At 46.4% G+C, this 27,094-nt stretch overlaps 22 non-coding genes across 22 annotated transcripts; all 22 read right to left on the reverse strand.

The window, feature by feature from the left end:
- Nucleotides 1-567: 567 nt before the first annotated feature.
- TRNAW-CCA (transfer RNA tryptophan (anticodon CCA)) lies at nt 568-639 on the reverse strand. Its single transcript has one exon. It is a non-coding gene; the product is annotated as a tRNA-Trp (tRNA).
- A 313-nt stretch (nt 640-952) lies between these two features.
- TRNAN-GUU (transfer RNA asparagine (anticodon GUU)) lies at nt 953-1,026 on the reverse strand. The gene has a single exon. It is a non-coding gene; the product is annotated as a tRNA-Asn (tRNA).
- A 2,147-nt stretch (nt 1,027-3,173) lies between these two features.
- TRNAW-CCA (transfer RNA tryptophan (anticodon CCA)) lies at nt 3,174-3,245 on the reverse strand. Its single transcript has one exon. It is a non-coding gene; the product is annotated as a tRNA-Trp (tRNA).
- A 313-nt stretch (nt 3,246-3,558) lies between these two features.
- On the reverse strand, nt 3,559-3,632 carry TRNAN-GUU (transfer RNA asparagine (anticodon GUU)). The gene has a single exon. It is a non-coding gene; the product is annotated as a tRNA-Asn (tRNA).
- A 1,792-nt stretch (nt 3,633-5,424) lies between these two features.
- TRNAW-CCA (transfer RNA tryptophan (anticodon CCA)) lies at nt 5,425-5,496 on the reverse strand. The gene has a single exon. It is a non-coding gene; the product is annotated as a tRNA-Trp (tRNA).
- Nucleotides 5,497-5,809: 313 nt separating this feature from the next.
- TRNAN-GUU (transfer RNA asparagine (anticodon GUU)) lies at nt 5,810-5,883 on the reverse strand. Its single transcript has one exon. It is a non-coding gene; the product is annotated as a tRNA-Asn (tRNA).
- A 1,790-nt stretch (nt 5,884-7,673) lies between these two features.
- Nucleotides 7,674-7,745, reverse strand: TRNAW-CCA (transfer RNA tryptophan (anticodon CCA)). Its single transcript has one exon. It is a non-coding gene; the product is annotated as a tRNA-Trp (tRNA).
- A 2,545-nt stretch (nt 7,746-10,290) lies between these two features.
- Nucleotides 10,291-10,364, reverse strand: TRNAN-GUU (transfer RNA asparagine (anticodon GUU)). The gene has a single exon. It is a non-coding gene; the product is annotated as a tRNA-Asn (tRNA).
- A 2,181-nt stretch (nt 10,365-12,545) lies between these two features.
- Nucleotides 12,546-12,617, reverse strand: TRNAW-CCA (transfer RNA tryptophan (anticodon CCA)). Its single transcript has one exon. It is a non-coding gene; the product is annotated as a tRNA-Trp (tRNA).
- A 310-nt stretch (nt 12,618-12,927) lies between these two features.
- TRNAN-GUU (transfer RNA asparagine (anticodon GUU)) lies at nt 12,928-13,001 on the reverse strand. The gene has a single exon. It is a non-coding gene; the product is annotated as a tRNA-Asn (tRNA).
- Nucleotides 13,002-14,790: 1,789 nt separating this feature from the next.
- On the reverse strand, nt 14,791-14,862 carry TRNAW-CCA (transfer RNA tryptophan (anticodon CCA)). The gene has a single exon. It is a non-coding gene; the product is annotated as a tRNA-Trp (tRNA).
- A 313-nt stretch (nt 14,863-15,175) lies between these two features.
- TRNAN-GUU (transfer RNA asparagine (anticodon GUU)) lies at nt 15,176-15,249 on the reverse strand. The gene has a single exon. It is a non-coding gene; the product is annotated as a tRNA-Asn (tRNA).
- Nucleotides 15,250-17,039: 1,790 nt separating this feature from the next.
- On the reverse strand, nt 17,040-17,111 carry TRNAW-CCA (transfer RNA tryptophan (anticodon CCA)). The gene has a single exon. It is a non-coding gene; the product is annotated as a tRNA-Trp (tRNA).
- A 313-nt stretch (nt 17,112-17,424) lies between these two features.
- Nucleotides 17,425-17,498, reverse strand: TRNAN-GUU (transfer RNA asparagine (anticodon GUU)). Its single transcript has one exon. It is a non-coding gene; the product is annotated as a tRNA-Asn (tRNA).
- Nucleotides 17,499-19,288: 1,790 nt separating this feature from the next.
- On the reverse strand, nt 19,289-19,360 carry TRNAW-CCA (transfer RNA tryptophan (anticodon CCA)). The gene has a single exon. It is a non-coding gene; the product is annotated as a tRNA-Trp (tRNA).
- A 305-nt stretch (nt 19,361-19,665) lies between these two features.
- On the reverse strand, nt 19,666-19,739 carry TRNAN-GUU (transfer RNA asparagine (anticodon GUU)). Its single transcript has one exon. It is a non-coding gene; the product is annotated as a tRNA-Asn (tRNA).
- A 1,790-nt stretch (nt 19,740-21,529) lies between these two features.
- On the reverse strand, nt 21,530-21,601 carry TRNAW-CCA (transfer RNA tryptophan (anticodon CCA)). Its single transcript has one exon. It is a non-coding gene; the product is annotated as a tRNA-Trp (tRNA).
- A 313-nt stretch (nt 21,602-21,914) lies between these two features.
- Nucleotides 21,915-21,988, reverse strand: TRNAN-GUU (transfer RNA asparagine (anticodon GUU)). Its single transcript has one exon. It is a non-coding gene; the product is annotated as a tRNA-Asn (tRNA).
- A 1,790-nt stretch (nt 21,989-23,778) lies between these two features.
- Nucleotides 23,779-23,850, reverse strand: TRNAW-CCA (transfer RNA tryptophan (anticodon CCA)). Its single transcript has one exon. It is a non-coding gene; the product is annotated as a tRNA-Trp (tRNA).
- Nucleotides 23,851-24,163: 313 nt separating this feature from the next.
- Nucleotides 24,164-24,237, reverse strand: TRNAN-GUU (transfer RNA asparagine (anticodon GUU)). Its single transcript has one exon. It is a non-coding gene; the product is annotated as a tRNA-Asn (tRNA).
- A 1,790-nt stretch (nt 24,238-26,027) lies between these two features.
- On the reverse strand, nt 26,028-26,099 carry TRNAW-CCA (transfer RNA tryptophan (anticodon CCA)). The gene has a single exon. It is a non-coding gene; the product is annotated as a tRNA-Trp (tRNA).
- A 305-nt stretch (nt 26,100-26,404) lies between these two features.
- Nucleotides 26,405-26,478, reverse strand: TRNAN-GUU (transfer RNA asparagine (anticodon GUU)). Its single transcript has one exon. It is a non-coding gene; the product is annotated as a tRNA-Asn (tRNA).
- Between the last annotated feature and the right edge of the window lie 616 nt (nt 26,479-27,094).

The raw sequence follows: 27,094 nt of genomic DNA on the forward strand, positions 1-27,094 counted from the left end.
TGGAAATGTGTCTACTGAGACCAGTATAAGGGGAAATCCTCACAATCCAGGACTGACAGTTGATTGGGAGGGCGCTTACAGGTTTCCGACACCAGACCGGTACCTGAACTCACAAACCCAAACTGCAAAGTGATGCCCATTGCCACTAGACTGCCGACCCCCTTTCGGGGCCCCAACATATATCCTTTAGTCACACCTAGAGTTCCCAGGACAGTGCAGCATTCAGCGATTACACGAAAATATTGACAGCGCTAGGAGGCCATGCAAATGGCAGAGGTATGCTTTACAAAGACCACGTAGCGTGCACAAAACAGCCCATCAGTCAGGGCCACTTGAAGAGATGGTAAAGAGGAAATACTTCTGCTGCATCCAGTAAAACATAGAGATTGGCCTGCTTTAAAGGTTGACCATGTCCTTCATGGGTGTCTGTCAATATGATACTTCCCTGCTGCAAAGCTTACATTCGAAACGCCAGAACAACTAGGCCCAGAGCACAAAGATGCAGTCAGGTTGAAATAACGAGATACTGAAGAGCAATTTTGTATTTCAGAGTGGGAAAAGGAAGTATGACCCCGACGTGATTTGAACACACAACCTTCTGATCTGGAGTCAGACGCGCTACCATTGCGGCACGAGGTCCTTGTGGCAATCCACCTGGTGTGTCTGATGACAGAATAAAGGTAGGAGACGTACATGCACCTGCAGAGCCTCATTGCTTCTTTAGGTAGACTGGCTAGGATAGCTTCCTTCTGTGCATCAGTACACGCTGCAGCCAAACCCTTCCCATGAAGTCTTGATGTTTATGAATTGAATGGCAAGTTTTGAAAAACTAAAGCAAGCGAGAAGAATTGCTTACAGTTTATTGGATTTTTTGGACGTCAGCAGACGAGACCTGCGAGAGGTAAACAGAAGTTCATAGTTGGTCATGCTGAATTTTTGAGCCAAAATGCATCGTCCCTGGGTGGGCTTGAACCACCAACCTTTCGGTTAACAGCCGAACGCGCTAACCGATTGCGCCACAGAGACTCATGCAGTGCTTACACTGGGGCCTGATTGGTGTGCTGTTTGCTTATGCTTCCCAGGCAACCTGAAAATATTTCTAAAATAGCTCTATTTCCCACAGCAAATCAGGGTATCAAGCACTTCCCTACCTCCCCTAATCCACAAACACAGGGGATTTAGTAGAGGACAGAGCCCATCAACAGTGCACCAAATGTCCTCTGTAGGCATAACTTGCTATGAGGAGAAAGCCACAGTTGCGCACTTGTGTTAAAAGGGGACAGTAGGCTGAACCCAGAGAACACGGGAGAAATGACTCAGGTTTACTGAGTGCTACACTCTGTGTCTTTGTGCCAAAAACAGCAGCGTCTTTTCGGTTAACAGCCGAACGCGCTAACCGATTGCGCCACAATTGGTGTGCTGTTTGCTTATGCTTCCCAGGCAACCTGAAAATATTTCTAAAATAGCTCTATTTCCCACAGCAAATCAGGGTATCAAGCACTTCCCTACCTCCCCTAATCCACAAACACAGGGGATTTAGTAGAGGACAGAGCCCATCAACAGTGCACCAAATGCCCTCTGTGTAGGCATAACTTGCTATGAGGAGAAAGCCACAGTTGCGCACTTGTGTTAAAAGGGGACAGTAGGCTGAACCCAGAGAACACGGGAGAAATGACTCAGGTTTACTGAGTGGAACACTCTGTGTCTTTGTGCCAAAAACAGCAGCGTCTTTTCGGTTAACAGCCGAACGCGCTAACCAATTGTGCCACAGAGACTCACTGGCATGTGTGTTCTGCCTTTGGCCTGATTGCATTGCTATTTTTTTCTGATTGGCAGAAAACCTGAACTCTTTTCTGAAAAAGGCATGCCTCTCTTAGCACTGCAGTGCATTAGACTGCTCCCTTGCTTCCCTGAGTCCCCAAATACACAACCACCTTGGGCACAATAGAAGACACATTCCAGCAGATTTAGCAAGAGTGCACCAAGGTTTCTATATGTAGGTACCTTGCTGAGAAGCAAGACCTGCAGTTGCATTCTTCTGTTAAAAGAGGGCAGCAGAGTGCACCAAGAGAACTTGGGGGAAGTAGCTTATGTTAACTACTTGCCATGATCTTTATAGATCCCTCTGTTTGACTGGGTGAATTCTAATTTCTGGGGTAGAGCATGCAATTTTTGGATCTAGATGCTGTGCGCAACAGGAATGCTATATACTGCACTGTACTGCTACTGAAAAGTTACCAATTTTACAGGATGTTCAGGTAAGCTTTGTTTCAGAAAACAACTTGCTAGAGGCCCTAGGACAGATTACTGGGACAAAGGAAGAGGGTTTGGGGATTAGCACATCTCTTATGAAAGGTACAGTCACGCCCGAGACAACTCTGAGTGCCTCCTCAAATTCTAAGAAATGCGAACTGGGGTCCTACGCCTTTTATTGCCAGTGGATTTTGTGTTTCAGACAAATGTGCACGCCTCCCAGAGCCCCTTGCAATGCACTTAGGGAAATGGGGGAAGGTGCTGTGCAACCCTCTCGCTGACAATGTCTCTCTTGTCTATAATGTATCTATGAGAGAGAGAGAAATAGGCAATGCGAGAGTGAAAAAGTAAAATGGAAATGTGTCTACTGAGACCAGTATAAGGGGAAATCCTCACAATCCAGGACCGACAGTTGATTGGGAGGGCGCTTACAGGTTTCCGACACCAGACCGGTACCTGAACTCACAAACCCAAACTGCAAAGTGATGGGCATTGCCACTAGACTGCCAACCCCCTTTCGGGGCCCCAGCATATATCCTTTAGTCACACCTAGAGTTCCCAGGACAGTGCAGCATTCAGCGATTACACGAAAATATTGACAGCGCTAGGAGGCCATCCAAATGGCAGAGGTATGCTTTACAAAGCCCACGTAGCGTGCACAAAACAGCACATCAGTCAGGCCCACTTGAAGAGATGGTAAAGAGGAAATACTTCTGCTGCATCCAGTAAAACATAGAGATTGGCCTGCTTTAAAGGTTGACCATGTCCTTCATGGGTGTCTGTCAATATGATACTTCCCTGCTGCAAAGCTTACATTCGAAACGCCAGAACAACTAGGCCCAGAGCACAAAGATGCAGTCAGGTTGAAATAACGAGATACTGAAGAGCAATTTTGTATTTCAGAGTGGGAAAAGCAAATATGACCCCGACGTGATTTGAACACGCAACCTTCTGATCTGGAGTCAGACGCGCTACCATTGCGCCACGAGGTCCTTGTGGCAGTCCACCTGGTGTGTCTGATGACAGAATAATGGTAGGAGACGTACATGCACCTGCAAAGCCTCATTGCTTCTTTAGGTAGACTGGCTAGGATAGCTTCCTTCTGTGCATCAGTACACGCTGCAGCCAAACCCTTCCCATGAAGTCTTGATGTTTATGAATTGAATGGCAAGTTTTGAAAAACTAAAGCAAGCGAGAAGAATTGCTTGCAGTTTATTGGATTTTTTGGACGTCAGCAGACGAGACCTGCGAGAGGTAAACAGAAGTTCATAGTTGGTCATGCTGAATTTTTGAGCCAAAATGCATCGTCCCTGGGTGGGCTTGAACCACCAACCTTTCGGTTAACAGCCGAACGCGCTAACCGATTGCGCCACAGAGACTCATGCAGTGCTTACACTGGGGCCTGATTGGTGTGCTGTTTGCTTATGCTCCCCAGGCAACCTGAAAATATTTCTAAAATAGCTCTATTTCCCACAGCAAATCAGGGTATCAAGCACTTCCCTACCTCCCGTAATCCACAAACACAGGGGATTTAGTAGAGGACAGAGCCTATCAACAGTGCACCAAATGTCCTCTGTGTAGGCATAACTTGCTATGAGGAGAAAGCCACAGTTGCGCACTTGTGTTAAAAGGGGACAGTAGGCTGAACCCAGAGAACACGGGAGAAATGACTCAGGGTAACTGAGTGGAACACTCTGTGTCTTTGTTTTCCCAAAACAGCAGCGTCTTTTCGGTTAACAGCCGAACGCGCTAACCAATTGCGCCACAGAGACTCACTGGCATGTGTGTTCTGCCTTTGGCCTGATTGCATTGCTATTTTTTTCTGATTGGCAGAAAACCTGAACTTTTTTCTGAAAAAGGCATGCCTCTCTTAGCACTGCAGTGCATTAGACTGCTCCCTTGCTTCCCTGAGTCCCCAAATACACAACCACCTTGGGCACAATAGAAGACACATTCCAGCAGATTTAGCAAGAGTGCACCAAGGTTTCTATATGTAGGTACCTTGCTGAGAAGCAAGACCTGCAGTTGCATTCTTCTGTTAAAAGAGGGTAGCAGAGTGCACCAAGAGAACTTGGGGGAAGTAGCTTATGTTAACTACTTGCCATGATCTTTATAGATCCCTCTGTTTGACTGGGTGAATTCTAATTTCTGGGGTAGAGTAAGCAATTTTTGGATCTAGATGCTGTGCGCAACAGGAATGCTATATACTGCACTGTACTGCTACTGAAAAGTTACCAATTTTACAGGATGTTCAGGTAAGCTTTGTTTCAGAAAACAACTTGCTAGAGGCACTAAGACAGATTACTGGGACAAAGGAAGAGGGTTTGGGGATTAGCACATCTCCTATGAAAGGTACAGTCACGCCCGAGACAACTCTGAGTGTCACCTCAAATTCTAAGAAATGCAAATAAGGGACCTACGCTTTTTATTGCCAGTGGATCTTTGTGTTTCAGACAAATGTGCACGCCTCCCAGAGCTCCTTGCAATGCACTTAGGGAAATGGGGGAAGGTGCTGTGAAGCCCTCTCGCTGACAATGTCTCTCTTGTCTATAATGTATCTATGAGAGAGAGAGAAATAGGCAATGCGAGAGTGAAAAAGTAAAATGGAAATGTGTCTACTGAGACCAGTATAAGGGGAAATCCTCACAATCCAGGACCGACAGTTGATTGGGAGGGCGCTTACAGGTTTCCGACACCAGACCGGTACCTGAACTCACAAACCCAAACTGCAAAGTGATGCCCATTGCCACTAGACTGCCGACCCCCTTTCGGGGCCCCAACATATATCCTTTAGTCACACCTAGAGTTCCCAGGACAGTGCAGCATTCAGCGATTACACGAAAATATTGACAGCGCTAGGAGGCCATGCAAATGGCAGAGGTATGCTTTACAAAGCCCACGTAGCGTGCACAAAACAGCACATCAGTCAGGCCCACTTGAAGAGATGGTAAAGAGGAAATACTTCTGCTGCATCCAGTAAAACATAGAGATTGGCCTGCTTTAAAGGTTGACCATGTCCTTCATGGGTGTCTGTCAATATGATACTTCCCTGCTGCAGAGCTTACATTCGAAACGCCAGAACAACTAGGCCCAGAGCACAAAGATGCAGTCAGGTTGAAATAACGAGATACTGAAGAGCAATTTTGTATTTCAGAGTGGGAAAAGGAAGTATGACCCCGACGTGATTTGAACACACAACCTTCTGATCTGGAGTCAGACGCGCTACCATTGCGGCACGAGGTCCTTGTGGCAATCCACCTGGTGTGTCTGATGACAGAATAAAGGTAGGAGACGTACATGCACCTGCAGAGCCTCATTGCTTCTTTAGGTAGACTGGCTAGGATAGCTTCCTTCTGTGCATCAGTACACGCTGCAGCCAAACCCTTCCCATGAAGTCTTGATGTTTATGAATTGAATGGCAAGTTTTGAAAAACTAAAGCAAGCGAGAAGAATTGCTTACAGTTTATTGGATTTTTTGGACGTCAGCAGACGAGACCTGCGAGAGGTAAACAGAAGTTCATAGTTGGTCATGCTGAATTTTTGAGCCAAAATGCATCGTCCCTGGGTGGGCTTGAACCACCAACCTTTCGGTTAACAGCCGAACGCGCTAACCGATTGCGCCACAGAGACTCATGCAGTGCTTACACTGGGGCCTGATTGGTGTGCTGTTTGCTTATGCTTCCCAGGCAACCCGAAAATATTTCTAAAATAGCTCTATTTCCCACAGCAAATCAGGGTATCAAGCACTTCCCTACCTCCCCTAATCCACAAACACAGGGGATTAAGTAGAGGACAGAGCCCATCAACAGTGCACCAAATGTCCTCTGTGTAGGCATAACTTGCTATGAGGAGAAAGCCACAGTTGCGCACTTGTGTTAAAAGGGGACAGTAGGCTGAACCCAGAGAACACGGGAGAAATGACTCAGGTTTACTGAGTGGAACACTCTGCGTCTTTGTGCCAAAAACAGCAGCGTCTTTTCGGTTAACAGCCGAACGCGCTAACCAATTGTGCCACAGAGACTCACTGGCATGTGTGTTCTGCCTTTGGCCTGATTGCATTGCTATTTTTTTCTGATTGGCAGAAAACCTGAACTTTTTTCTGAAAAAGGCATGCCTCTCTTAGCACTGCAGTGCATTAGACTGCTCCCTTGCTTCCCTGAGTCCCCAAATACACAACCACCTTGGGCACAATAGAAGACACATTCCAGCAGATTTAGCAAGAGTGCACCAAGGTTTCTATATGTAGGTACCTTGCTGAGAAGCAAGACCTGCAGTTGCATTCTTCTGTTAAAAGAGGGCAGCAGAGTGCACCAAGCGAACTTGGGGGAAGTAGCTTATGTTAACTACTTGCCATGATCTTTATAGATCCCTCTGTTTGACTGGGTGAATTCTAATTTCTGGGGTAGAGTAAGCAATTTTTGGATCTAGATGCTGTGCGCAACAGGAATGCTATATACTGCACTGTACTGCTACTGAAAAGTTACCAATTTTACAGGATGTTCAGGTAAGCTTTGTTTCAGAAAACAACTTGCTAGAGGCCCTAGGACAGATTACTGGGACAAAGGAAGAGGGTTTGGGGATTAGCACATCTCCTATGAAAGGTACAGTCACGCCCGAGACAACTCTGAGTGCCTCCTCAAATTCTAAGAAATGCGAACTGGGGTCCTACGCCTTTTATTGCCAGTGGATCTTTGTGTTTCAGACAAATGTGCACGCCTCCCAGAGCCCCATGCAATGCACTTAGGGAAATGGGGGAAGGTGCTGTGCAACCCTCTCGCTGACAATGTCTCTCTTGTCTATAATGTATCTATGAGAGAGAGAGAAATAGGCAATGCGAGAGTGAAAAAGTAAAATGGAAATGTGTCTACTGAGACCAGTATAAGGGGAAATCCTCACAATCCAGGACCGACAGTTGATTGGGAGGGCGCTTACAGGTTTCCAACACCAGACCGGTACCTGAACTCACAAACCCAAACTGCAAAGTGATGCCCATTGCCACTAGACTGCCGACCCCCTTTCGGGGCCCCAGCATATATCCTTTAGTCACACCTAGAGTTCCCAGGACAGTGCAGCATTCAGCGATTACACGAAAATATTGACAGCGCTAGGAGGCCATGCAAATGGCAGAGGTATGCTTTACAAAGCCCACGTAGCGTGCACAAAACAGCACATCAGTCAGGCCCACTTGAAGAGATGGTAAAGAGGAAATACTTCTGCTGCATCCAGTAAAACATAGAGATTGGCCTGCTTTAAAGGTTGACCATGTCCTTCATGGGTGTCTGTCAATATGATACTTCCCTGCTGCAAAGCTTACATTCGAAACGCCAGAACAACTAGGCCCAGATCACAAAGATGCAGTCAGGTTGAAATAACGAGATACTGAAGAGCAATTTTATATTTCAGAGTGGGAAAAGCAAATATGACCCCGACGTGATTTGAACACGAAACCTTCTGATCTGGAGTCAGACGCGCTACCAATGCGCCACGAGGTCCTAGTGGCAGTCTACCTGGTATGTCTGATGACAGAATAAAGGTAGGAGACGTGCATGGACCTGCAGAGCCTCATTGCTTCTTTAAGTAGACTGGCTAGGATAGCTTCCTTCTGTGCATCAGTACACGCTGCAGCCAAACCCTTCCCATGAAGTCTTGATGTTTATGAATTGAATGGCAAGTTTTGAAAAACTAAAGCAAGCGAGAAGAATTGCTTGCAGTTTATTGGATTTTTTGGACGTCAGCAGACGAGACCTGCGAGAGGTAAACAGAAGTCCATAGTTGGTCACGCTGAATTTTTGAGCCAAAATGCACCGTCCAAGGGTGGGCTTGAACCACCAACCTCGCGCTAACCGATTGCGCCACAGAGACTCATACAGTTCTTACACAGGGGCCTGATTGGTGTGCTGTTTGCTTATGCTTCCCAGGCAACCTGAAAATATTTCTAAAATAGCTCTTTTTCCCACAGCAAATCAGGGTATCAAGCACTTCCCTACCTCCCCTAATCCACAAACACAGGGGATTTAGTAGAGGACAGAGCCCATCAACAGTGCACCAAATGTCCTCTGTATAGGCATAACTTGCTATGAGGAGAAAGCCACAGTTGCGCACTTGTGTTAAAAGGGGACAGTAGGCTGAACCCAGAGAACACGGGAGAAATGACTCAGGTTTACTGAGTGGAACACTCTGTGTCTCTGTGCCAAAAACAGCAGCGTCTTTTCGGTTAACAGCCGAACGCGCTAACCAATTGCGCCACAGAGACTCACTGGCATGTGTGTTCTGCCTTTGGCCTGATTGCATTGCTATTTTTTTCTGATTGGCAGAAAACCTGAACTTTTTTCTGAAAAAGGCATGCCTCTCTTAGCAATGCAGTGCATTAGACTGCTCCCTTGCTTCCCTGAGTCCCCAAATACACAACCACCTTGGGCACAATAGAAGACACATTCCAGCAGATTTAGCAAGAGTGCACCAAGGTTTCTATATGTAGTTACCTATCTGAGAAGCAAGACCTGCAGTTGCATTCTTCTGTTAAAAGAGGGCAGCAGAGTGCACCAAGAGAACTTGGGGGAAGTAGCTTATGTTAACTACTTGCCATGATCTTTATAGATCCCTCTGTTTGACTGGGTGAATTCTAATTTCTGGGGTAGAGTAAGCAATTTTTGGATCTAGATGCTGTGCGCAACAGGAATGCTATATACTGCACTGTACTGCTACTGAAAAGTTACCAATTTTACAGGATGTTCAGGTAAGCTTTGTTTCAGAAAACAACTTGCTAGAGGCACTAAGACAGATTACTGGGACAAAGGAAGAGGGTTTGGGGATTAGCACATCTCCTATGAAAGGTACAGTCACGCCCGAGACAACTCTGAGTGCCTCCTCAAATTCTAAGAAATGCGAACTGGGGTCCTACGCCTTTTATTGCCAGTGGATCTTTGTGTTTCAGACAAATGTGCACGCCTCCCAGAGCCCCATGCAATGCACTTAGGGAAATGGGGGAAGGTGCTGTGCAACCCTCTCGCTGACAATGTCTCTCTTGTCTATAATGTATCTATGAGAGAGAGAGAAATAGGCAATGCGAGAGTGAAAAAGTCAAATGGAAATGTGTCTACTGAGACCAGTATAAGGGGAAATCCTCACAATCCAGGACCGACAGTTGATTGGGAGGGCGCTTACAGGTTTCCGACACCAGACCGGTACCTGAACTCACAAACCCAAACTGCAAAGTGATGCCCATTGCCACTAGACTGCCGACCCCCTTTTGGGGCCCCAACAAATATCCTTTAGTCACACCTAGAGTACCCAGGACAGTGCAGCATTCAGCGATTACACGAAAATATTGACAGCGCTAGGAGGCCATGCAAATGGCAGAGGTATGCTTTACAAAGCCCACGTAGCGTGCACAAAACAGCACATCAGTCAGGCCCACTCGAAGAGATGGTAAAGAGGAAATACTTCTGCTGCATCCAGTAAAACATAGAGATTGGCCTGCTTTAAAGGTTGACCACGTCCTTCATGGGTGTCTGTCAATATGATACTTCCCTGCTGCAAAGCTTACATTCGAAACGCCAGAACAACTAGGCCCAGAGCACAAAGATGCAGTCAGGTTGAAATAACGGGATACTGAAGAGCAATTTTATATTTCAGAGTGGGAAAAGGAAGTATGACCCCGATGTGATTTGAACACGAAACATTCTGATCGGGAGTCAGACGCGCTACCATTGCGCCACGAGGTCCTTGTGGCAATCCACCTGGTGTGTCTGATGACAGAATAAAGGTAGGAGACGTACATGCACCTGCAGAGCCTCATTGCTTCTTTAGGTAGACTGGCTAGGATAGCTTCCTTCTGTGCATCAGTACACGCTGCAGCCAAACCCTTCCCATGAAGTCTTGATGTTTATGAATTGAATGGCAAGTTTTGAAAAACTAAAGCAAGCGAGAAGAATTGCTTACAGTTTATTGGATTTTTTGGACGTCAGCAGACGAGACCTGCGAGAGGTAAACAGAAGTTCATAGTTGGTCATGCTGAATTTTTGAGCCAAAATGCATCGTCCCTGGGTGGGCTTGAACCACCAACCTTTCGGTTAACAGCCGAACGCGCTAACCGATTGCGCCACAGAGACTCATGCAGTGCTTACACTGGGGCCTGATTGGTGTGCTGTTTGCTTATGCTTCCCAGGCAACCCGAAAATATTTCTAAAATAGCTCTATTTCCCACAGCAAATCAGGGTATCAAGCACTTCCCTACCTCCCCTAATCCACAAACACAGGGGATTAAGTAGAGGACAGAGCCCATCAACAGTGCACCAAATGTCCTCTGTGTAGGCATAACTTGCTATGAGGAGAAAGCCACAGTTGCGCACTTGTGTTAAAAGGGGACAGTAGGCTGAACCCAGAGAACACGGGAGAAATGACTCAGGTTTACTGAGTGGAACACTCTGTGTCTTTGTGCCAAAAACAGCAGCGTCTTTTCGGTTAACAGCCGAACGCGCTAACCGATTGCGCCACAGAGACTCATGCAGTGCTTACACTGGGGCCTGATTGGTGTGCTGTTTGCTTATGCTTCCCAGGCAACCTGAAAATATTTCTAAAATAGATCTTTTTCCCACAGCAAATCAGGGTATCAAGCACTTCCCTACCTCCCCTAATCCACAAACGCAGGGGATTTAGTAGAGGACAGAGCCCATCAACAGTGCACCAAATGTCCTCTGTATAGGCATAACTTGCTATGAGGAGAAAGCCACAGTTGCGCAATTGTGTTAAAAGGGGACAGTAGGCTGAACCCAGAGAACACGGGAGAAATGATTCAGGTTTACTGAGTGGAACACTCTGTGTCTTTGTGCCAAAAACAGCAGCGTCTTTTCGGTTAACAGCCGAACGCGCTAACCAATTGCGCCACAGAGACTCACTGGCATGTGTGTTCTGCCTTTGGCCTGATTGCATTGCTATTTTTTTCTGATTGGCAGAAAACCTGAACTTTTTTCTGAAAAAGGCATGCCTCTCTTAGCACTGCAGTGCATTAGACTGCTCCCTTGCTTCCCTGAGTCCCCAAATACACAACCACCTTGGGCACAATAGAAGACACATTCCAGCAGATTTAGCAAGAGTGCACCAAGGTTTCTATATGTAGTTACCTTGCTGAGAAGCAAGACCTGCAGTTGCATTCTTCTGTTAAAAGAGGGCAGCAGAGTGCACCAAGAGAACTTGGGGGAAGTAGCTTATGTTAACTACTTGCCATGATCTTTATAGATCCCTCTGTTTGACTGGGTGAATTCTAATTTCTGGGGTAGAGTAAGCAATTTTTGGATCTAGATGCTGTGCGCAACAGGAATGCTATATACTGCACTGTACTGCTACTGAAAAGTTACCAATTTTACAGGATGTTCAGGTAAGCTTTGTTTCAGAAAACAACTTGCTAGAGGCCCTAGGACAGATTACTGGGACAAAGGAAGAGGGTTTGGGGATTAGCACATCTCCTATGAAAGGTACAGTCACGCCCGAGACAACTCTGAGTGCCTCCTCAAATTCTAAGAAATGCGAACTGGGGTCCTACGCCTTTTATTGCCAGTGGATCTTTGTGTTTCAGACAAATGTGCACGCCTCCCAGAGCCCCATGCAATGCACTTAGGGAAATGGGGGAAGGTGCTGTGCAACCCTCTCGCTGACAATGTCTCTCTTGTCTATAATGTAACTATGAGAGAGAGAGAAATAGGCAATGCGAGAGTGAAAAAGTAAAATGGAAATGTGTCTACTGAGACCAGTATAAGGGGAAATCCTCACAATCCAGGACCGACAGTTGATTGGCAGGGCGCTTACAGGTTTCCGACACCAGACCGGTACCTGAACTCACAAACCCAAACTGCAAAGTGATGCCCATTGCCACTAGACTGCCGACCCCCTTTCGGGGCCCCAACATATATCCTTTAGTCACACCTAGAGTTCCCAGGACAGTGCAGCATTCAGCGATTACACGAAAATATTGACAGCGCTAGGAGGCCATGCAAATGGCAGAGGTATGCTTTACAAAGCCCACGTAGCGTGCACAAAACAGCACATCAGTCAGGCCCACTTGAAGAGATGGTAAAGAGGAAATACTTCTGCTGCATCCAGTAAAACATAGAGATTGGCCTGCTTTAAAGGTTGACCATGTCCTTCATGGGTGTCTGTCAATATGATACTTCCCTGCTGCAAAGCTTACATTCGAAACGCCAGAACAACTAGGCCCAGAGCACAAAGATGCAGTCAGGTTGAAATAACGAGATACTGAAGAGCAATTTTGTATTTTAGAGTGGGAAAAGGAAGTATGACCCCGAGGTGATTTGAACACACAACCTTCTGATCTGGAGTCAGACGCGCTACCGTTGCGCCACGAGGTCCTTGTGGCAATCCATCTGGTGTGTCTGATGACAGAATAAAGGTAGGAGACGTACATGCACCTGCAGAGCCTCATTGCTTCTTTAGGTAGACTGGCTAGGATAGCTTCCTTCTGTGCATCAGTACACGCTGCAGCCAAACCCTTCCCATGAAGTCTTGATGTTTATGAATTGAATGGCAAGTTTTGAAAAACTAAAGCAAGCGAGAATTGCTTGCAGTTTATTGGATTTTTTGGACGTCAGCAGACGAGACCTGCGAGAGGTAAACAGAAGTCCATAGTTGGTCACGCTGAATTTTTGAGCCAAAATGCACCGTCCCTGGGTGGGCTTGAACCACCAACCTTTCGGTTAACAGCCGAACGCGCTAACCGATTGCGCCACAGAGACTCATTCAGTTCTTACACAGGGGCTTGATTGGTGTGCTGTTTGCTTATGCTTCCCAGGCAACCTGAAAATATTTCTAAAATAGATCTTTTTCCCACAGCAAATCAGGGTATCAAGCACTTCCCTACCTCCCCTAATCCACAAACGCAGGGGATTTAGTAGAGGACAGAGCCCATCAACAGTGCACCAAATGTCCTCTGTATAGGCATAACTTGCTATGAGGAGAAAGCCACAGTTGCGCAATTGTGTTAAAAGGGGACAGTAGGCTGAACCCAGAGAACACGGGAGAAATGATTCAGGTTTACTGAGTGGAACACTCTGTGTCTTTGTGCCAAAAACAGCAGCGTCTTTTCGGTTAACAGCCGAACGCGCTAACCAATTGCGCCACAGAGACTCACTGGCATGTGTGTTCTGCCTTTGGCCTGATTGCATTGCTATTTTTTTCTGATTGGCAGAAAACCTGAACTTTTTTCTGAAAAAGGCATGCCTCTCTTAGCACTGCAGTGCATTAGACTGCTCCCTTGCTTCCCTGAGTCCCCAAATACACAACCACCTTGGGCACAATAGAAGACACATTCCAGCAGATTTAGCAAGAGTGCACCAAGGTTTCTATATGTAGTTACCTTGCTGAGAAGCAAGACCTGCAGTTGCATTCTTCTGTTAAAAGAGGGCAGCAGAGTGCACCAAGAGAACTTGGGGGAAGTAGCTTATGTTAACTACTTGCCATGATCTTTATAGATCCCTCTGTTTGACTGGGTGAATTCTAATTTCTGGGGTAGAGTAAGCAATTTTTGGATCTAGATGCTGTGCGCAACAGGAATGCTATATACTGCACTGTACTGCTACTGAAAAGTTACCAATTTTACAGGATGTTCAGGTAAGCTTTGTTTCAGAAAACAACTTGCTAGAGGCCCTAGGACAGATTACTGGGACAAAGGAAGAGGGTTTGGGGATAAGTACATCTCCTATGAAAGGTACAGTCACGCCCGAGACAACTCTGAGTGTCACCTCAAATTCTAAGAAATGCGAACTGGGGTCCTACGCCTTTTATTGCCAGTGGATCTTTGTGTTTCAGACAAATGTGCACGCCTCCCAGAGCCCCATGCAATGCACTTAGGGAAATGGGGGAAGGTGCTGTGCAACCCTCTCGCTGACAATGTCTCTCTTGTCTATAATGTAACTATGAGAGAGAGAGAAATAGGCAATGCGAGAGTGAAAAAGTAAAATGGAAATGTGTCTACTGAGACCAGTATAAGGGGAAATCCTCACAATCCAGGACCGACAGTTGATTGGGAGGGCGCTTACAGGTTTCCGACACCAGACCGGTACCTGAACTCACAAACCCAAACTGCAAAGTGATGCCCATTGCCACTAGACTGCCGACGCCTTTCGGGGCCCCAACATATATCCTTTAGTCACACCTAGAGTTCCCAGGACAGTGCAGCATTCAGCGATTACACGAAAATATTGACAGCGCTAGGAGGCCATGCAAATGGCAGAGGTATGCTTTACAAAGCCCACGTAGCGTGCACAAAACAGCACATCAGTCAGGCCCACTTGAAGAGATGGTAAAGAGGAAATACTTCTGCTGCATCCAGTAAAACATAGAGATTGGCCTGCTTTAAAGGTTGACCATGTCCTTCATGGGTGTCTGTCAATATGATACTTCCCTGCTGCAAAGCTTACATTCGAAACGCCAGAACAACTAGGCCCAGAGCACAAAGATGCAGTCAGGTTGAAATAACGAGATACTGAAGAGCAATTTTGTATTTTAGAGTGGGAAAAGGAAGTATGACCCCGAGGTGATTTGAACACACAACCTTCTGATCTGGAGTCAGACGCGCTACCATTGCGCCACGAGGTCCTTGTGGCAGTCCACCTGGTGTGTCTGATGACAGAATAAAGGTAGGAGACGTACATGCACCTGCAGAGCCTCATTGCTTCTTTAAGTAGACTGGCTAGGATAGCTTCCTTCTGTGCATCAGTACACGCTGCAGCCAAACCCTTCCCATGAAGTCTTGATGTTTATGAATTGAATGGCAAGTTTTGAAAAACTAAAGCAAGCGAGAAGAATTGCTTACAGTTTATTGGATTTTTTGGACGTCAGCAGACGAGACCTGCGAGAGGTAAACAGAAGTTCATAGTTGGTCATGCTGAATTTTTGAGCCAAAATGCATCGTCCCTGGGTGGGCTTGAACCACCAACCTTTCGGTTAACAGCCGAACGCGCTAACCGATTGCGCCACAGAGACTCATGCAGTGCTTACACTGGGGCCTGATTGGTGTGCTGTTTGCTTATGCTTCCCAGGCAACCTGAAAATATTTCTAAAATAGCTCTATTTCCCACAGCAAATCAGGGCATCAAGCACTTCCCTACCTCCCCTAATCCACAAACACAGGGGATTTAGTAGAGGACAGAGCCCATCAACAGTGCACCAAATGTCCTCTGTGTAGGCATAACTTGCTATGAGGAGAAAGCCATAGTTGCGCACTTGTGTTAAAAGGGGACAGTTGGCTGAACCCAGAGAACACGGGAGAAATGACTCAGGTTTACTGAGTGGAACACTCTGTGTCTTTGTGCCAAAAACAGCAGCGTCTTTTCGGTTAACAGCCGAACGCGCTAACCAATTGTGCCACAGAGACTCACTGGCATGTGTGTTCTGCCTTTGGCCTTATTGCATTGCTATTTTTTTCTGATTGGCAGAAAACCTGAACTTTTTTCTGAAAAAGGCATGCCTCTCTTAGCACTGCAGTGCATTAGACTGCTCCCTTGCTTCCCAGAGTCCCCAAATACACAACCACCTTGGGCACAATAGAAGACACATTCCAGCAGATTTAGCAAGAGTGCACCAAGGTTTCTATATGTAGGTACCTTGCTGAGAAGCAAGACCTGCAGTTGCATTCTTCTGTTAAAAGAGGGCAGCAGAGTGCACCAAGAGAACTTGGGGGAAGTAGCTTATGTTAACTACTTGCCATGATCTTTATAGATCCCTCTGTTTGACTGGGTGAATTCTAATTTCTGGGGTAGAGTAAGCAATTTTTGGATCTAGATGCTGTGCGCAACAGGAATGCTATATACTGCACTGTACTGCTACTGAAAAGTTACCAATTTTACAGGATGTTCAGGTAAGCTTTGTTTCAGAAAACAACTTGCTAGAGGCCCTAGGACAGATTACTGGGACAAAGGAAGAGGGTTTGGGGATTAGCACATCTCCTATGAAAGGTACAGTCACGCCCGAGACAACTCTGAGTGCCTCCTCAAATTCTAAGAAATGCGAACTGGGGTCCTACGCCTTTTATTGCCAGTGGATCTTTGTGTTTCAGACAAATGTGCACGCCTCCCAGAGCCCCATGCAATGCACTTAGGGAAATGGGGGAAGGTGCTGTGCAACCCTCTCGCTGACAATGTCTCTCTTGTCTATAATGTATCTATGAGAGAGAGAGAAATAGGCAATGCGAGAGTGAAAAAGTAAAATGGAAATGTGTCTACTGAGACCAGTATAAGGGGAAATCCTCACAATCCAGGACCGACAGTTGATTGGGAGGGCGCTTACAGTTTTCCGACACCAGACCGGTACCTGAACTCACAAACCCAAACTGCAAAGTGATGCCCATTGCCACTAGACTGCCGACCCCCTTTCGGGGCCCCAACATATATCCTTTAGTCACACCTAGAGTTCCCAGGACAGTGCAGCATTCAGCGATTACACGAAAATTTTGACAGCGCTAGGAGGCCATGCAAATGGCAGAGGTATGTTTTACAAAGCCCACGTAGCGTGCACAAAACAGCACATCAGTCAGGCCCACTTGAAGAGATGGTAAAGAGGAAATACTTCTGCTGCATCCAGTAAAACATAGAGATTGGCCTGCTTTAAAGGTTGACCATGTCCTTCATGGGTGTCTGTCAATATGATACTTCCCTGCTGCAAAGCTTACATTCGAAACGCCAGAACAACTAGGCCCTGAGCACAAAGATGCAGTCAGGTTGAAATAACGAGATACTGAAGAGCAATTTTGTATTTCAGAGTGGGAAAAGGAAGTATGACCCCGACGTGATTTGAACACACAACCTTCTGATCTGGAGTCAGACGCGCTACCATTGCGCCACGAGGTCCTTGTGGCAATCCACCTGGTGTGTCTGATGACAGAATAAAGGTAGGAGACGTACATGCACCTGCAGAGCCTCATTGCTTCTTTAGGTAGACTGGCTAGGATAGCTTCCTTCTGTGCATCAGTACACGCTGCAGCCAAACCCTTCCCATGAAGTCTTGATGTTTATGAATTGAATGGCAAGTTTTGAAAAACTAAAGCAAGCGAGAAGAATTGCTTGCAGTTTATTGGATTTTTTGGACGTCAGCAGACGAGACCTGCGAGAGGTAAACAGAAGTCCATAGTTGGTCACGCTGAATTTTTGAGCCAAAATGCACCGTCCCTGGGTGGGCTTGAACCACCAACCTTTCGGTTAACAGCCGAACGCGCTAACCGATTGCGCCACAGAGACTCATGCAGCTCTTACACAGGGGCCTGATTGGTGTGCTGTTTGCTTATGCTTCCCAGGCAACCTGAAAATATTTCTAAAATAGCTCTTTTTCCCACAGCAAATCAGGGTATCAAGCACTTCCCTACCTCCCCTAATCCACAAACACAGGGGATTTAGTAGAGGACAGAGCCCATCAACAGTGCACCAAATGCCCTCTCTGTAGGCATAACTTGCTATGAGGAGAAAGCCACAGTTGCGCACTTGTGTTAAAAGGGGACAGTAGGCTGAACCCAGAGAACACGGGAGAAATGACTCAGGTTTACTGAGTGGAACACTCTGTGTCTTTGTGCCAAAAACAGCAGCGTCTTTTCGGTTAACAGCCGAACGCGCTAACCAATTGCACCACAGAGACTCACTGGCATGTGTGTTCTGCCTTTGGCCTGATTGCATTGCTATTTTTTTCTGATTGGCAGAAAACCTGAACTTTTTTCTGAAAAAAGCATGCCTCTCTTAGCACTGCAGTGCATTAGAGTGCTCCCTTGCTTCCCTGAATCCCCAAATACACAACCACCCTGGGCACAATAGAAGACACATTCCAGCAGATTTAGCAAGATTGCACCAAGGATTCTATATGTAGGTACCTTGCTGAGAAGCAAGACCTGCAGTTGCATTCTTCTGTTAAAAGAGGGCAGCAGAGTGCACCAAGAGAACTTGGGGGAAGTAGCTTATGTTAACTATTTGCCATGCTCTTTATAGATCCCTCTGTTTGACTGGGTGAATTCTAATTTCTGGGGTAGAGTAAGCAATTTTTGGATCTAGATGCTGTGCGCAACAGGAATGCTATATACTGCACTGTACTGCTACTGAAAAGTTACCAATTTTACAGGATGTTCAGGTAAGCTTTGTTTCAGAAAACAACTTGCTAGAGGCACTAAGACAGATTACTGGGACAAAGGAAGAGGGTTTGGGGATTAGCACATCTCATATGAAAGATACAGTCACGCCCGAGACAACTCTGAGTGCCTCCTCAAATTCTAAGAAATGCGAACTGGGGTCCTACGCCTTTTATTGCCAGTGGATCTTTGTGTTTCAGACAAATGTGCACGCCTCCCAGAGCCCCTTGCAATGCACTTAGGGAAAGGGGGGAAGGTGCTGTGAAGCCCTCTCGCTGACAATGTCTCTCTTGTCTATAATGTAACTATGAGAGAGAGAGAAATAGGCAATGCGAGAGTGAAAAAGTAAAATGGAAATGTGTCTACTGAGACCAGTATAAGGGGAAATTCTCACAATCCAGGACCGACAGTTGATTGGGAGGGCGCTAACAGGTTTCCGACACCAGACCGGTACCTGAACTCACAAACCCAAACTGCAAAGTGATGCCCATTGCCACTAGACTGCCGACCCCCTTTCGGGGCCCCAACATATATCCTTTAGTCACACCTAGAGTTCCCAGGACAGTGCAGCATTCAGCGATTACACGAAAATTTTGACAGCGCTAGGAGGCCATGCAAATGGCAGAGGTATGCTTTACAAAGCCCACGTAGCGTGCACAAAACAGCACATCAGTCAGGCCCACTTGAAGAGATGGTAAAGAGGAAATACTTCTGCTGCATCCAGTAAAACATAGAGATTGGCCTGCTTTAAAGGTTGACCATGTCCTTCATGGGTGTCTGTCAATATGATACTTCCCTGCTGCAAAGCTTACATTCGAAACGCCAGAACAACTAGTCCCAGAGCACAAAGATGCAGTCAGGTTGAAATAACGAGATACTGAAGAGCAATTTTGTATTTCAGAGTGGGAAAAGGAAGTATGACCCCGACGTGATTTGAACACACAACCTTCTGATCTGGAGTCAGACGCGCTACCATTGCGCCACGAGGTCCTTGTGGCAATCCACCTGGTGTGTCTGATGACAGAATAAAGGTAGGAGACGTACATGCACCTGCAGAGCCTCATTGCTTCTTTAGGTAGACTGGCTAGGATAGCTTCCTTCTGTGCATCAGTACACGCTGCAGCCACCATGAAGTCTTGATGTTTATGAATTGAATGGCAAGTTTTGAAAAACTAAAGCAAGCGAGAAGAATTGCTTGCAGTTTATTGGATTTTTTGGACGTCAGCAGACGAGACCTGCGAGAGGTAAACAGAAGTCCATAGTTGGTCACGCTGAATTTTTGAGCCAAAATGCACCGTCCCTGGGTGGGCTTGAACCACCAACCTTTCGGTTAACAGCCGAACGCGCTAACCGATTGCGCCACAGAGACTCATGCAGCTCTTACACAGGGGCCTGATTGGTGTGCTGTTTGCTTATGCTTCCCAGGCAACCTGAAAATATTTCTAAAATAGCTCTTTTTCCCACAGCAAATCAGGGTATCAAGCACTTCCCTACCTCCCCTAATCCACAAACACAGGGGATTTAGTAGAGGACAGAGCCCATCAACAGTGCACCAAATGCCCTCTGTGTAGGCATAACTTGCTATGAGGAGAAAGCCACAGTTGCGCACTTGTGTTAAAAGGGGACAGTAGGCTGAACCCAGAGAACACGGGAGAAATGACTCAGGTTTACTGAGTGGAACACTCTGTGTCTTTGTGCCAAAAACAGCAGCGTCTTTTCGGTTAACAGCCGAACGCGCTAACCAATTGCACCACAGAGACTCACTGGCATGTGTGTTCTGCCTTTGGCCTGATTGCATTGCTATTTTTTTCTGATTGGCAGAAAACCTGAACTTTTTTCTGAAAAAGGCATGCCTCTCTTAGCACTGCAGTGCATTAGAGTGCTCCCTTGCTTCCCTGAATCCCCAAATAAACAACCACCTTGGGCACAATAGAAGACACATTCCAGCAGATTTAGCAAGATTGCACCAAGGATTCTATATGTAGGTACCTTGCTGAGAAGCAAGACCTGCAGTTGCATTCTTCTGTTAAAAGAGGGCAGCAGAGTGCACCAAGAGAACTTGGGGGAAGTAGCTTATGTTAACTACTTGCCATGCTCTTTATAGATCCCTCTGTTTGACTGGGTGAATTCTAATTTCTGGGGTAGAGTAAGCAATTTTTGGATCTAGATGCTGTGCGCAACAGGAATGCTATATACTGCACTGTACTGCTACTGAAAAGTTACCAATTTTACAGGATGTTCAGGTAAGCTTTGTTTCAGAAAACAACTTGCTAGAGGCACTAAGACAGATTACGGGGACAAAGGAAGAGGGTTTGGGGATTATCACATCTCATATGAAAGGTACAGTCACGCTCGAGACAACTCTGAGTGCCTCCTCAAATTCTAAGAAATGCGAACTGGGGTCCTACGCCTTTTATTGCCAGTGGATCTTTGTGTTTCAGACAAATGTGCACGCCTCCCAGAGCCCCTTGCAATGCACTTAGGGAAAGGGGGGAAGGTGCTGTGAAGCCTTCTCGCTGACAATGTCTCTCTTGTCTATAATGTAACTATGAGAGAGAGAGAAATAGGCAATGCAAGAGTGAAAAAGTAAAATGGAAATGTGTCTACTGAGACCAGTATAAGGGGAAATTCTCACAATCCAGGACCGACAGTTGATTGGGAGGGCGCTTACAGGTTTCCGACACCAGACCGGTACCTGAACTCACAAACCCAAACTGCAAAGTGATGCCCATTGCCACTAGACTGCCGACCCCCTTTCGGGGCCCCAACATATATCCTTTAGTCACACCTAGAGTTCCCAGGACAGTGCAGCATTCAGCGATTACACGAAAATTTTGACAGCGCTAGGAGGCCATGCAAATGGCAGAGGTATGTTTTACAAAGCCTACGTAGCGTGCACAAAACAGCACATCAGTCAGGCCCACTTGAAGAGATGGTAAAGAGGAAATACTTCTGCTGCATCCAGTAAAACATAGAGATTGGCCTGCTTTAAAGGTTGACCATGTCCTTCATGGGTGTCTGTCAATATGATACTTCCCTGCTGCAAAGCTTACATTCGAAACGCCAGAACAACTAGGCCCAGAGCACAAAGATGCAGTCAGGTTGAAATAACGAGATACTGAAGAGCAATTTTGTATTTCAGAGTGGGAAAAGGAAGTATGACCCCGACGTGATTTGAACACACAACCTTCTGATCTGGAGTCAGACGCGCTACCATTGCGCCACGAGGTCCTTGTGGCAATCCACCTGGTGTGTCTGATGACAGAATAAAGGTAGGAGACGTACATGCACCTGCAGAGCCTCATTGCTTCTTTAGGTAGACTGGCTAGGATAGCTTCCTTCTGTGCATCAGTACACGCTGCAGCCAAACCCTTCCCATGAAGTCTTGATGTTTATGAATTGAATGGCAAGTTTTGAAAAACTAAAGCAAGCGAGAAGAATTGCTTGCAGTTTATTGGATTTTTTGGACGTCAGCAGACGAGACCTGCGAGAGGTAAACAGAAGTCCATAGTTGGTCACGCTGAATTTTTGAGCCAAAATGCACCGTCCCTGGGTGGGCTTGAACCACCAACCTTTCGGTTAACAGCCGAACGCGCTAACCGATTGCGCCACAGAGACTCATGCAGCTCTTACACAGGGGCCTGATTGGTGTGCTGTTTGCTTATGCTTCCCAGGCAACCTGAAAATATTTCTAAAATAGCTCTTTTTCCCACAGCAAATCAGGGTATCAAGCACTTCTCTACCTCCCCTAATCCACAAACACAGGGGATTTAGTAGAGGACAGAGCCCATCAACAGTGCACCAAATGCCCTCTGTGTAGGCATAACTTGCTATGAGGAGAAAGCCACAGTTGCGCACTTGTGTTAAAAGGGGACAGTAGGCTGAACCCAGAGAACACGGGAGAAATGACTCAGGTTTACTGAGTGGAACACTCTGTGTCTTTGTGCCAAAAACAGCAGCGTCTTTTCGGTTAACAGCCGAACGCGCTAACCAATTGCACCACAGAGACTCACTGGCATGTGTGTTCTGCCTTTGGCCTGATTGCATTGCTATTTTTTTCTGATTGGCAGAAAACCTGAACTTTTTTCTGAAAAAGGCATGCCTCTCTTAGCACTGCAGTGCATTAGAGTGCTCCCTTGCTTCCCTGAATCCCCAAATACACAACCACCCTGGGCACAATAGAAGACACATTCCAGCAGATTTAGCAAGATTGCACCAAGGATTCTATATGTAGGTACCTTGCTGAGAAGCAAGACCTGCAGTTGCATTCTTCTGTTAAAAGAGGGCAGCAGAGTGCACCAAGAGAACTTGGGGGAAGTAGCTTATGTTAACTATTTGCCATGCTCTTTATAGATCCCTCTGTTTGACTGGGTGAATTCTAATTTCTGGGGTAGAGTAAGCAATTTTTGGATCTAGATGCTGTGCGCAACAGGAATGCTATATACTGCACTGTACTGCTACTGAAAAGTTACCAATTTTACAGGATGTTCAGGTAAGCTTTGTTTCAGAAAACAACTTGCTAGAGGCACTAAGACAGATTACTGGGACAAAGGAAGAGGGTTTGGGGATTAGCACATCTCATATGAAAGATACAGTCACGCCCGAGACAACTCTGAGTGCCTCCTCAAATTCTAAGAAATGCGAACTGGGGTCCTACGCCTTTTATTGCCAGTGGATCTTTGTGTTTCAGACAAATGTGCACGCCTCCCAGAGCCCCTTGCAATGCACTTAGGGAAAGGGGGGAAGGTGCTGTGAAGCCCTCTCGCTGACAATGTCTCTCTTGTCTATAATGTAACTATGAGAGAGAGAGAAATAGGCAATGCGAGAGTGAAAAAGTAAAATGGAAATTTGTCTACTGAGACCAGTATAAGGGGAAATTCTCACAATCCAGGACCGACAGTTGATTGGGAGGGCGCTTACAGGTTTCTGACACCAGACCGGTACCTGAACTCACAAACCCAAACTGCAAAGTGATGCCCATTGCCACTAGACTGCCGACCCCCTTTCGGGGCCCCAACATATATCCTTTAGTCACACCTAGAGTTCCCAGGACAGTGCAGCATTCAGCGATTACACGAAAATTTTGACAGCGCTAGGAGGCCATGCAAATGGCAGAGGTATGTTTTACAAAGCCCACGTAGCGTGCACAAAACAGCACATCAGTCAGGCCCACTTGAAGAGATGGTAAAGAGGAAATACTTCTGCTGCATCCAGTAAAACATAGAGATTGGCCTGCTTTAAAGGTTGACCATGTCCTTCATGGGTGTCTGTCAATATGATACTTCCCTGCTGCAAAGCTTACATTCGAAACGCCAGAACAACTAGGCCCAGAGCACAAAGATGCAGTCAGGTTGAAATAACGAGATACTGAAGAGCAATTTTGTATTTCAGAGTGGGAAAAGGAAGTATGACCCCGACGTGATTTGAACACACAACCTTCTGATCTGGAGTCAGACGCGCTACCATTGCGCCACGAGGTCCTTGTGGCAATCCACTTGGTGTGTCTGATGACAGAATAAAGGTAGGAGACGTACATGCACCTGCAGAGCCTCATTGCTTCTTTAGGTAGACTGGCTAGGATAGCTTCCTTCTGTGCATCAGTACACGCTGCAGCCAAACCCTTCCCATGAAGTCTTGATGTTTATGAATTGAATGGCAAGTTTTGAAAAACTAAAGCAAGCGAGAAGAATTGCTTGCAGTTTATTGGATTTTTTGGACGTCAGCAGACGAGACCTGCGAGAGGTAAACAGAAGTCCATAGTTGGTCACGCTGAATTTTTGAGCCAAAATGCACCGTCCCTGGGTGGGCTTGAACCACCAACCTTTCGGTTAACAGCCGAACGCGCTAACCGATTGCGCCACAGAGACTCATGCAGCTCTTACACAGGGGCCTGATTGGTGTGCTGTTTGCTTATGCTTCCCAGGCAACCTGAAAATATTTCTAAAATAGCTCTTTTTCCCACAGCAAATCAGGGTATCAAGCACTTCTCTACCTCCCCTAATCCACAAACACAGGGGATTTAGTAGAGGACAGAGCCCATCAACAGTGCACCAAATGCCCTCTGTGTAGGCATAACTTGCTATGAGGAGAAAGCCACAGTTGCGCACTTGTGTTAAAAGGGGACAGTAGGCTGAACCCAGAGAACACGGGAGAAATGACTCAGGTTTACTGAGTGGAACACTCTGTGTCTTTGTGCCAAAAACAGCAGCGTCTTTTCGGTTAACAGCCGAACGCGCTAACCAATTGCACCACAGAGACTCACTGGCATGTGTGTTCTGCCTTTGGCCTGATTGCATTGCTATTTTTTTCTGATTGGCAGAAAACCTGAACTTTTTTCTGAAAAAGGCATGCCTCTCTTAGCACTGCAGTGCATTAGAGTGCTCCCTTGCTTCCCTGAATCCCCAAATACACAACCACCCTGGGCACAATAGAAGACACATTCCAGCAGATTTAGCAAGATTGCACCAAGGATTCTATATGTAGGTACCTTGCTGAGAAGCAAGACCTGCAGTTGCATTCTTCTGTTAAAAGAGGGCAGCAGAGTGCACCAAGAGAACTTGGGGGAAGTAGCTTATGTTAACTATTTGCCATGCTCTTTATAGATCCCTCTGTTTGACTGGGTGAATTCTAATTTCTGGGGTAGAGTAAGCAATTTTTGGATCTAGATGCTGTGCGCAACAGGAATGCTATATACTGCACTGTACTGCTACTGAAAAGTTACCAATTTTACAGGATGTTCAGGTAAGCTTTGTTTCAGAAAACAACTTGCTAGAGGCACTAAGACAGATTACTGGGACAAAGGAAGAGGGTTTGGGGATTATCACATCTCATATGAAAGGTACAGTCACGCCCGAGACAACTCTGAGTGCCTCCTCAAATTCTAAGAAATGCGAACTGGGGTCCTACGCCTTTTATTGCCAGTGGATCTTTGTGTTTCAGACAAATGTGCACGCCTCCCAGAGCCCCTAGCAATGCACTTAGGGAAAGGGGGGAAGGTGCTGTGAAGCCCTCTCGCTGACAATGTCTCTCTTGTCTATAATGTAGCTATGAGAGAGAGAGAAATAGGCAATGCAAGAGTGAAAAAGTAAAATGGAAATGTGTCTACTGAGACCAGTATAAGGGGAAATTCTCACAATCCAGGACCGACAGTTGATTGGGAGGGCGCTTACAGGTTTCCGACACCAGACCGGTACCTGAACTCACAAACCCAAACTGCAAAGTGATGCCCATTGCCACTAGACTGCCGACCCCCTTTCGGGGCCCCAACATATATCCTTTAGTCACACCTAGAGTTCCCAGGACAGTGCAGCATTCAGCGATTACACGAAAATTTTGACAGCGCTAGGAGGCCATGCAAATGGCAGAGGTATGTTTTACAAAGCCCACGTAGCGTGCACAAAACAGCACATCAGTCAGGCCCACTTGAAGAGATGGTAAAGAGGAAATACTTCTGCTGCATCCAGTAAAACATAGAGATTGGCCTGCTTTAAAGGTTGACCATGTCCTTCATGGGTGTCTGTCAATATGATACTTCCCTGCTGCAAAGCTTACATTCGAAACGCCAGACCAACTAGGCCCAGAGCACAAAGATGCAGTCAGGTTGAAATAACGAGATACTGAAGAGCAATTTTGTATTTCAGAGTGGGAAAAGGAAGTATGACCCCGACGTGATTTGAACGCACAACCTTCTGATCTGGAGTCAGACGCGCTACCATTGCGCCACGAGGTCCTTGTGGCAATCCACCTGGTGTGTCTGATGACAGAATAAAGGTAGGAGACGTACATGCACCTGCAGAGCCTCATTGCTTCTTTAGGTAGACTGGCTAGGATAGCTTCCTTCTGTGCATCAGTACACGCTGCAGCCACCATGAAGTCTTGATGTTTATGAATTGAATGGCAAGTTTTGAAAAACTAAAGCAAGCGAGAAGAATTGCTTGCAGTTTATTGGATTTTTTGGACGTCAGCAGACGAGACCTGCGAGAGGTAAACAGAAGTCCATAGTTGGTCACGCTGAATTTTTGAGCCAAAATGCACCGTCCCTGGGTGGGCTTGAACCACCAACCTTTCGGTTAACAGCCGAACGCGCTAACCGATTGCGCCACAGAGACTCATGCAGCTCTTACACAGGGGCCTGATTGGTGTGCTGTTTGCTTATGCTTCCCAGGCAACCTGAAAATATTTCTAAAATAGCTCTTTTTCCCACAGCAAATCAGGGTATCAAGCACTTCCCTACCTCCCCTAATCCACAAACACAGGGGATTTAGTAGAGGACAGAGCCCATCAACAGTGCACCAAATGCCCTCTGTGTAGGCATAACTTGCTATGAGGAGAAAGCCACAGTTGCGCACTTGTGTTAAAAGGGGACAGTAGGCTGAACCCAGAGAACACGGGAGAAATGACTCAGGTTTACTGAGTGGAACACTCTGTGTCTTTGTGCCAAAAACAGCAGCGTCTTTTCGGTTAACAGCCGAACGCGCTAACCAATTGCACCACAGAGACTCACTGGCATGTGTGTTCTGCCTTTGGCCTGATTGCATTGCTATTTTTTTCTGATTGGCAGAAAACCTGAACTTTTTTCTGAAAAAGGCATGCCTCTCTTAGCACTGCAGTGCATTAGAGTGCTCCCTTGCTTCCCTGAATCCCCAAATAAACAACCACCTTGGGCACAATAGAAGACACATTCCAGCAGATTTAGCAAGATTGCACCAAGGATTCTATATGTAG

The sequence above is a fragment of the Ambystoma mexicanum genome, chromosome 11 (genome assembly GCF_040938575.1).
Source record: "Ambystoma mexicanum isolate Mex_15411 chromosome 11, UKY_AmexF1_1, whole genome shotgun sequence".
Classification (NCBI taxonomy): Eukaryota; Metazoa; Chordata; class Amphibia; order Caudata; family Ambystomatidae; genus Ambystoma; species Ambystoma mexicanum.